Below are 9,510 nucleotides of genomic sequence, written 5' to 3'. Positions count from 1 at the left end.
TTGATGCATTTTTTTAACATGGTGAAAACCAGCACCAACCCGGCAAATATCTTACGCCACCATTGACTCTCCATATAAAAAATTCTGCCAAGCTCTCTCTGTATATGCTTTGCACGCAGTGAGACGGAAGTCTCCATTGAAAATCAGCGGAGTCGAGTATCTTGTTAAATAGAATATCTTTGTTTGGGCTTCCCAAAGACACCACACATGCCCGGATGTGATGTTTCTACAGAAACTAACCATCCAATAAATTCGCTAGTGCAGTGCTGTATTGTACTGAAGCGTCCTAGTGCCATTAAAAAAAAAAACTCCTACGTAGGACTTTTTATCCTACGTAGGACTTTTAAACTCCTACGTCGGACTTTCTACCTTCATCGTATGATCACGGATGGAGCATTCGAAATAACAATGGAGAAAGCCAGTGCGTCTATCCTGAGTTTATCTAGATTGCTTTCACAAGTTGAGGCAACCGGCGCTGCACTTCTCAGTAAGTACTTTTAATGTTTCACATTGAAAACCTTAATGTCAGACAATTACAAATGTTGTGGCAGTTGGTGCTAAGTGATTGATAATATATAGCCTATGTAAACATGAATGTGGAGGCCTAGACTATAAATCAATCCTCGGTTGTTGTAAAAAAATGCGAAAACTGTTTCCTTAAGATACGCTTTTATTACATTGTGAACTGTTTTATTGTGGACTGCTGTAAAGATTAATTTCAATTCAAGTTTTAAATCGGTTCATATATTTCCAACAAAACTATAATAACAGGTAATCTGAATCTCACAATCAAATTTATTACATTCTTTAACTCCCATTTAATTTATATGCCCATGGTGACACGCATGACACTCAGAGCTTTTGGTTGAATTTCCAGGTACAAGATTTATTTTTCTTATATTTTTAGTAATAAGGCACTAGTAACATTTAATTACAAAACGCAGACATACAGACTAACAATGACATACGTTTACAAATAACACAACACCAAGCTCACATTCTCCCAGCCTTAACAAAATAGTTTTTAATTTTATATCAAAAACATATTCTTTCAAATATTTACATTTGAAACACATAATATAAAAACAATTACTTGTTTATTTTTATTTTCTTTATACTGTGTGCACAGTAGCCTACATGCAATGCGCTTATCACAGTACCAAACTTCCAGGTGTAGTATTTGTTTTCAAGACGTTAGATATATTTAGGATTATTATTATTATTATTATTATTATTATTATTATTATACAATATACCGTCATAAATATAAAACACTGTAGCTTCAAGCTGCACACTGAAATAACGGTTTCTTATTGCATCCTTCACAAAAACAATGATGTAGTCAGGGTATATAAAAAAAAAAAATTGTACAAATACATTCAACATTTTTAAAGTTATTCCAATGTGAGGCTGCTTCCTCACAATGACATTATGTTTCTATTCAGAGGACAACATATAAATGTTGTTTTGAAAAAAGCACCTCTGTGTAATTCACTGTAAACTATATATATATATTTACATTTGCCATATATTTAAATTAATTGTAGACTATATATTTTTTTCTAACTAGGGCAGCCGTGTATATATACAGCACAAGCTTTTCTAAGGCTTCTCATACAGAGGTGTCTGAGCTTCCATTTAACTACCAAAGATTCAAGCCGCGCAGACGTGCCTGCTACCTGTAGTGGGTGCTGTTCTACTTTCCATTTATTATCGCTAATAATTTTACTGGTAAACTTTTGAAATATTTTGTTATTATTACTGTTGCTGTTGTTGCTGTTATGATAATTATTCATAATTACGTATAGAATTATTTGGGGTGGTATTGTCGGACGTGATAATTATAATCTGCAACAGAAACTTGCTTGTATACTCTGCTAGAACATTGCCTGGAATGATATGCAGGACACTCGTGGCAGTGTTCTAGCACAGTACAAGCCACTTACTACAAAAGCCCTGAACAGCAGAAATAAAATTAAAAAAAAGACTTATTACGTACGTACGTGATAGTCAAATTGTTTCAACCCCTTCTCCCCTCAGTACTGGACTAGTGCTGGCATGCCAGCAATAAACTGCTTATGTTCTTGCAGTATTTGCACCTCTTGTAGTTGCTGTAGTAGATGTTTCATGTCAGTGCAATGTTGTACTAGTATGGTGGAAACAATGTTGCAAGATTGAAGAATCAATTACAGTCCAAACATATTTAATCAGTAATATTAAGGACCACTGTATGTGCTGCTTCTACTGAATTGAATACTCAATTGATGTAATAATTATGTAGACCTTTTATGATTTAGTTATGCATTTTGCAGTTATCAATATTTAAAATTTGCTTTTCATCTTGTCTTAATTAATAATAGCGCTAATTTGCAATGACTCTCCTGATCAGCTGATTCAGCATTGATCAACTTTTCACTGTCTGACGGTTCAGTTGAGAGCATGAAAGCAGCATATTGTGGTGATCTTGTCGGTGGTTGCTGCTCCCTGCCTCAGACTGTTTCTCCTGCTTTCCCTGTTCCTGATTCCCATAGACTGTATTGGGCAACCACCCTTCCCATCATCCCCTGTGGCAGTTCAGACATGTTTACTGGTTTGGGACAAAAGCGTACATTATCTTCCATTTCATTTTCTAATTGAATCCGTGCATTTTCTATTTGACTGGATACGCATGATACGGTAAATACTGTACTTGCAACATGTAACATTATTAAAAAATCTGCCTACTCACATCCGGTTTAAGAAGCCATAAAACAAAGAGAGAGCACAAAGGAGAGTATTGCAGAAAGGTTAGTTAATTTAGGTTAGTGATATTGTACTAAAGTTTAAAAGTATCAAAGTTTGACTGCCAAAAAAATCAATTTTTCCTTTTTTTTGCATTCAATTAATTTTATTTAGTTATTTGCATATGCATTATGTTTTATCCTTAGGTTAATATGAAAAACATAAATTAAAAGTTAGTTAATTTTTTATAGGCTGTATTACTACCCAACAAAATGCCACTTGCCTACTATCCCAAATATATATATATATATATATATATATATATATATATATATATATATATATATATATATATATATATAGCTCAAAAAGCCATATATATATATATATATATATATATATATATATATATATATTTATTACTGTTTTTAAACTTGAATTGAAATTAATCTTTACAGAAGCCTACAATAAAACAGTTCAGAATGTTTGGTACAATGAGAACAGCCTGTTTAACACAGTACAGGACACTGTACTTTACTATTAAACACCCTTATGTCAGCAAACCTTAATGTGTACAAAATTCATGGCCGGGGTGTGATTCCTGCAATCCCCGTCTGTACATAGCACGGTTTAGGACCCAGGGGAGTCCTGTGGCAGTCATGCATTCAGTGCGTGAGGCAAGTTCACATACTTAGCCACGCACCAAAAGTTGACAGGTATGAGATTTCAGTTTACAAAAGCTCCCGTATTTTGAAAACTCTATGTTGACAGGTATGCTTAGTGTACTTATAATGTAGGGAGTACCTGCTTCTCTGCCAGTGATCTGAGACTGACACTCTACCTCATTTTGAATTCCTGGAGCCCCTCTATCAGGCTGACTCGAGTAAAATTGTATTCATCTCGAGGGCAAAAAATCTTTAAGTCTCTTTTCTTGTTTGGGCCCTGGACTGTTACGGTGGTGCTGCAGGCCACCACTGATCTGTAGGCCACTCACAGCAATACAGCTTCCAATACAGGCCACTCAGGCACTTCCGGAACACCTAGCAGCGCTATGTGTCCTGGCACTCGGCTATCAAACTGTTTCAACGCCTTCTCATGTTGCTGATCGCTTTGCACGTGTACTTACCTCAGCCACTAAGTATGTTTAAAGGTAAATACTGTGAGTGGTTATATTGTTAGTTTACTGGGTGATCTCCACAAGAAAAAGCCTGTTTTCAAAAAGTCTTTCTTTTCAAAATAAAAATAAGCAACATAAAATTGTTAAAATTGGTAGCAAAATTGCTGGCGTGGCTTTCGATAGTATTTCCACACTTTTTTTTAAATCCATCACAAGCCCTAAATTTATCATTTAGAATTGTAAGTGACACTTCACATATCTTACATAGGGAGTATGCTTTATTACCCTCTGGCCGGCAGTATTTAGTGCCACGATTGACCAAAGAGAACTTTAACCTAATTTATTTCAATAAGTATTCAACTTTTAAACAAATCTTGAATCATGAATACTTTAATGGCTGGTTTCACAGACCCAGATTAGTGCTAATCTTGGACTACTCAATGTTCATTTAGGCAAGGAAGTCCAAGACTAGTGCTAATCGGGATCTGTCAAACCAGCTAATAGAGTGTTTGCACGTTTATGATGGTGGTATATTTTAGTAGTTTTAAGTACTGCATTTAATTACTGTGTCTGAATTTATAATGATGGAATGACCAGGTCCGACATAGGACCGCAAAGGGTTAAAAGTCCTACATAGATTAACCCTCTGTGGTCCTATGTTGAACCTGGTCTGACATTGCAATTGGTGTGATTTTTTAATGTATTGTGACAGATTAGAAATTGTGTGTTTTATATGTGTTTTTTTGTGTTTGTGTTGTCTGCTTGTCAGAGACTCTGTAATGTAAAACAAATTCCTGTGAAGGGTAATGAAGTATTGTGTAGGTACTGTGTTTGTCGCAGTGTTTTGTTTAAATTTATATTGATACCAAAAACAACCCAACCCCATTCCAGCTTTATGTGAACAGTAAAGGCTTAATTAATTAATAAACTATTGATGAATAATAAATAAATAATGCATTAAAGTAAAAAAACGGACTAAATTCTTGAAATCCATTATTTGAAAGTTAAATATTATTTTTTCAATTTATTTCACAGTGTAATGAAATACAGATATCATGAGTGACGAACTTATATCATTCCTGCGTTCTCGCAAAGTGCCGGAGTTTGTCCTGGAGCGATTGAGAAAAGACAAGGTATTGTCTATAGTTTAATCTCATTTGATTTTCATGATTATTGAGAGACCTTTGGTATCTTTATAATAGATGGAAATGTAGACCTAAATGGCCTAACTAATGATAAATACTGCATCACCCAGTTTCAAGGAAGCTGATGCGTTTCATTAAAAAAAAAATAATAGAGTAATAATTGACCTTGTAACTTTAATTTTAAACCTTCATTGTCACATTATTTTATTGTCCATGTGTATTTGTATTCCTTATTTTACAAAAACAATCCTATATTTGATGTAGTTATGTGCACATTCTGTGTAGAATACTGTGTCTCTCCGAAATATTCTAACGCAGTGCCTGTGTTAAAATTAACACAAAAGGTGTGTCCTTAATCATACTCAGTAATGTGTAAAAGAACAACACATTATGGGTGTGGTAATGACTTATTGCAGTTTTTAATATTGTAATAATATTTTTGTACTTTTATGAAGGATTATTCTGTCATACATTGTTTTAATATTTTTGTCTTTGTTGCTGAAGGTTGATGCTGAAACTATCCTGGGAATTGACGACCCAACACTGGCTAAATACATTGAAAAGTCAGGTGACAGAGTTGCACTGAGGAATTTCTGTGCTTCATCTCAGCAGTCTTTAAAGAAGAAAAACACCAGGCCTACACAGCTTTTTGAAGTCTTAAAGAGGAGGAGGCTATGTGGGTCCAGTGGTTAAAGAAAAGGGCTTGTAACCAGGAGGTCCCCAGTTCAAACCCCACCTCAACCACTGACTCATTGTGTGACCCTGAGCAAGTCACTTAACCTCCTTGTGCTCCGTCTTTCGGGTGAGACGTAGTTGTAAGTGACTCTGCAGCTGATGCGTAGTTCACACACCCTAGTCTCTGTAAGTTGCCTTAGATAAAGGTGTCTGCTAAATAAACAAATAATAATAATAAAGAGTAAACTAGCCAGAACTGACAATGCTTCAGAAAACTAACCATCTACCAGTACGGATGAACAATTTGAATACAAAGGTATGGGTAAAGCAGAGTGAAAACCTACTCGACGAGTTGAATTCAGATGGATCCACAACAAAAAAACAAGTCAGAAAACGTCAGGGAGGTAGGACCTGTAAGATTGATGTATTACGGTATGCTAAAAAAATGAATTACTTGCAGTCGGAAAAGACATATTTTTTCCAAATGGACAGTCTACAAAGGGTCATATGACAACCAGGGGACAGAATTTCAAAACACTGGGGCATCCACTGGTAGGGGAAACCCAGTGGCTTCAACATCAGCACACAGCGATGACAGTGTTGTTTGTACCACTGAAAGTACGCTCACCTCAACACCTTCACGGAGTGATGAGGGCGCTGCATGCAGAGTTTCAACTGAGCATCATCAACCCTCAGTGTCAACACAGAGTGATGTCCTTAGCAGTGCTATTAAAGCAGTCGGTAATTTCAGCGATGACGTTTTTTTACTGGATGACCTAAGTGATTCTGAAATCAGTTAAATCTGGGGATGACTTCTAACAGCACAGTGACTTGGATGATACCATTCCTGTCACACCATTTGAAATGACCATTCATTGTGGCCCAATGGCTTTCACTGAGATTTGTAGTAACTTCAAGGATCCCACCATCTTAAACAAACATAAACATTGTGCACATTTTGCCAAATGGTTACATTGAAAAAGCACATGATTTGGGGGGTGTATTAAAAGATACACTGACTGAATTCTCGGAGGATTTCTATAGCAAATTGGGAGAGACATAAAGGTTCCATGTCTCCGTCATAACATAGGCCGAGAAGAATGGAAAGCCATAGGTAGAGTGCTTGTTTTTAGCTGGAAAGCCATGGGGTACTGGCCAATAAAGTTATCAAAAACATTTATTCATCACTGCCTCTTCCCAGAACTTGCGATTTCCAATGAGCAGCTACTTCATGACTTCTATGCTTTCATTGCCGTTCAGGATAAAGACATCTTTCAAAGCGCACTTGTAGACTTTTCCAGTGTCGACTATGAAGATATGATTGAAGCGCTGGGCACACACGACTGCCGGACTAAGGTCAAGGAGAGTAATATTCTAGCAGTACTGCTAGAAATCGCAGACAAGGAAATGGTCCAAACATCAACGTTTGTTTCCGATTTGCTGGAAGATCATTCTGTAAGAACTCTGTATTGCAAATGAGAGGCTGGATGGCATTTACAGTAAGCTAATTCCATCTAACAAAGGAGTTCTCCGTAGGTTACTGTTGCCTGACTCTGTCATGAGCATGGGAACGAGGTGTGCGAAAAGTTATGTGAAAGAGTAACCGAAAGTTATGCCTCTTCCTTCGCAACTGCTGCACTGGCTCCAATTTACTGAACGTTGACAAAATCGCAGTAGAGTTGGTACCAATGACGGACTTTGAACAAAGTGCACACACCTGTGGAATTCAGAAGTGAATTTGACAAAGTATTAGAGAGCAATATTGGACCTGATAGGAATTGGACCTGATAGGAATAATTGCAATGTCGGACCAGGTCCGACATAGGACCGCAAAGGGTTAAAAGTCCTACATAGATTAACCCTCTGTGGTCCTATGTTGAACCTGGTCTGACATTGCAATTTTCCCTTTCCGGTCCAATGTCAGACCCTGTCCGACATCATTAAAAAGACGTAAAAAAACAGGTATCTCGTCGTTTTTTCTTTTACTTTAATTTTTTTTTACTTTATTTTTTGGGGGGGGGTCTCTTCTGCTCTAATATCTCAGGGGCAAATATACTTAAATCATTTATAAATAAATAACACATTAACCCTTTACCTGGTCCGACATTGCAATTTTCTTTTTCCGGTCCAATGTCGGACATCATCAAAAAGACATAAAAAACAGGTCTCTAGTCGTTTTTTCTCTGGAAAAAGCCGAGAAAACCATTCAATGACCGAGTGAGACTGATAGGAGCCGAGAGAAGCTGAAAAAAAAGGGTCATATCTCATGAATACAGATAGCCCTGGCGCCACATAGATAACACAGAAATAAACAAACAAGATAGCTGCTTCTGCATCCAGCGCTCAAAGAATATCACAGACATTTGCAGAGCTTATAGATGTTATATTAATAAAATAATAACTTAGATCACATTATTGAGGAGTTTGGTGATAAAACGAGTGATCAGGAGATGATTTATCGGTATGTACTATTATTAAGACGTATGTGAAAAATACAGCGAACAAGGGGTGGGGTGGGGCTGGAGATGCAGTACTGAGTGTCCTGTTGATATGCAGTGCCTTTTAAACCTGTTTTACTGTGAAAAAAAATAAGAACATAAGAACATAAGAAAGTTTACAAACGAGAGGTGGCCATTCAGCCCATCTTGCTCGTTTGGTTGTTAGTAGCTTATTGATCCCAGTATCTCATCAAGCAGCTTCTTGAAGGATCCCAGGGTGTCAGCTTCAACAACATTACTGGGGAGCTTCAACAACATTAAACAGCGCATGGGAAAATAGATTGGACCTGAAGCACCTAAAATGGACCGCAAAGGGTTAAAAGTCTAAAAGTTTTTTATTTTTTATTTTTTATTGGCACTAGAACGCTTCCGTAGTATTGCACATCAAATCGGTTGGTGTGTTACAATGCCTCTAACTAAACAACTGTTATAGGTAGAAACACATCCAATATGCCATAAGAAAGCAGAAGCTTTGGGCTTTCCAATGATATCACATGTGCATGGATCAGTTGTTCCTAGTTTTGTTAATTTTTTCATAAATTGTTGTATTTGTTTTGAAACAATAAAAAAAAATGAAAATATGTGTCAAGGTTTCTAATGCCATAACTTTGTTATTGTTTTTCTGTTTCTTACCAAATATGGCACTTATGCTCAGAAGCAAGACTTTGAGGTCTTTTGTTCTCAGTGAGTAACAAAATAAATGATAATTTTTTGCTATACTTTTTTTTTCGGGGGGGAGGGGGGGAGTTTTTACAATATATATATCAATAACTGTGTGTTTGTGTCACAAGGCTGGCTGGTAGTGACACGTCAGACCCGGAAGAAACACACAGACAGACGGTGGTGATGAGTGAAACTGAGACGCAATGGTAGCGTTCAGAAGGTTTATTGCAAAATAAAAAGGTTTTAAACACAAAACAGGACACGGCACCTGAGCCAAAATAAATATATAAACAAAACGAACAGACACTGACACACAGGGACGAACACTAAACAAACACGTACCACGTAGCAATTGTTCACTATTCATTTATCTCCTCACTCTCTCCCGTTCATCAAATGGCCTTTCATTTGATGTGTTACATGCGTGTAAACAGGAGTTAGACGGGATAACATACAAATAGGCAAAACAAGGCAAAATTAGGCTAGAGTTTAAAAGGTTAATAAAAATAATGTTTTCTTGCAGTCCCACATCTTGTCCCACTCGTTTTGCTTTTACATCATAGATAGCTCATATCTGGCTCTATTCAACACGATAATCACTTCAAATAAAACTCAATACTAAGCGCTACAACATGAAGATTTTAACATTTTACTGACAGCATGACATTTATTTTTTTAAATACCTGATTTT

General features: G+C 36.6%; 1 long non-coding RNA gene across 1 annotated transcript; it reads left to right on the top strand.

Moving 5' to 3' along the window:
• Window positions 1-399: 399 nt before the first annotated feature.
• LOC131723235 (uncharacterized) lies at window positions 400-8,606 on the top strand. Its single transcript, XR_009320189.1, has 3 exons — window positions 400-487; window positions 4,874-4,971; window positions 5,488-8,606. It is a non-coding gene; the product is annotated as an uncharacterized LOC131723235 (long non-coding RNA).
• The last annotated feature ends 904 nt before the right edge of the window (window positions 8,607-9,510 follow it).

The sequence above is a fragment of the Acipenser ruthenus genome, chromosome 54 (assembly GCF_902713425.1).
Source record: "Acipenser ruthenus chromosome 54, fAciRut3.2 maternal haplotype, whole genome shotgun sequence".
NCBI lineage: Eukaryota > Metazoa > Chordata > Actinopteri > Acipenseriformes > Acipenseridae > Acipenser > Acipenser ruthenus.
Note: the sequence above shows the minus strand (reverse complement) of the source record. Positions and strands in the feature narration are given on the sequence as shown.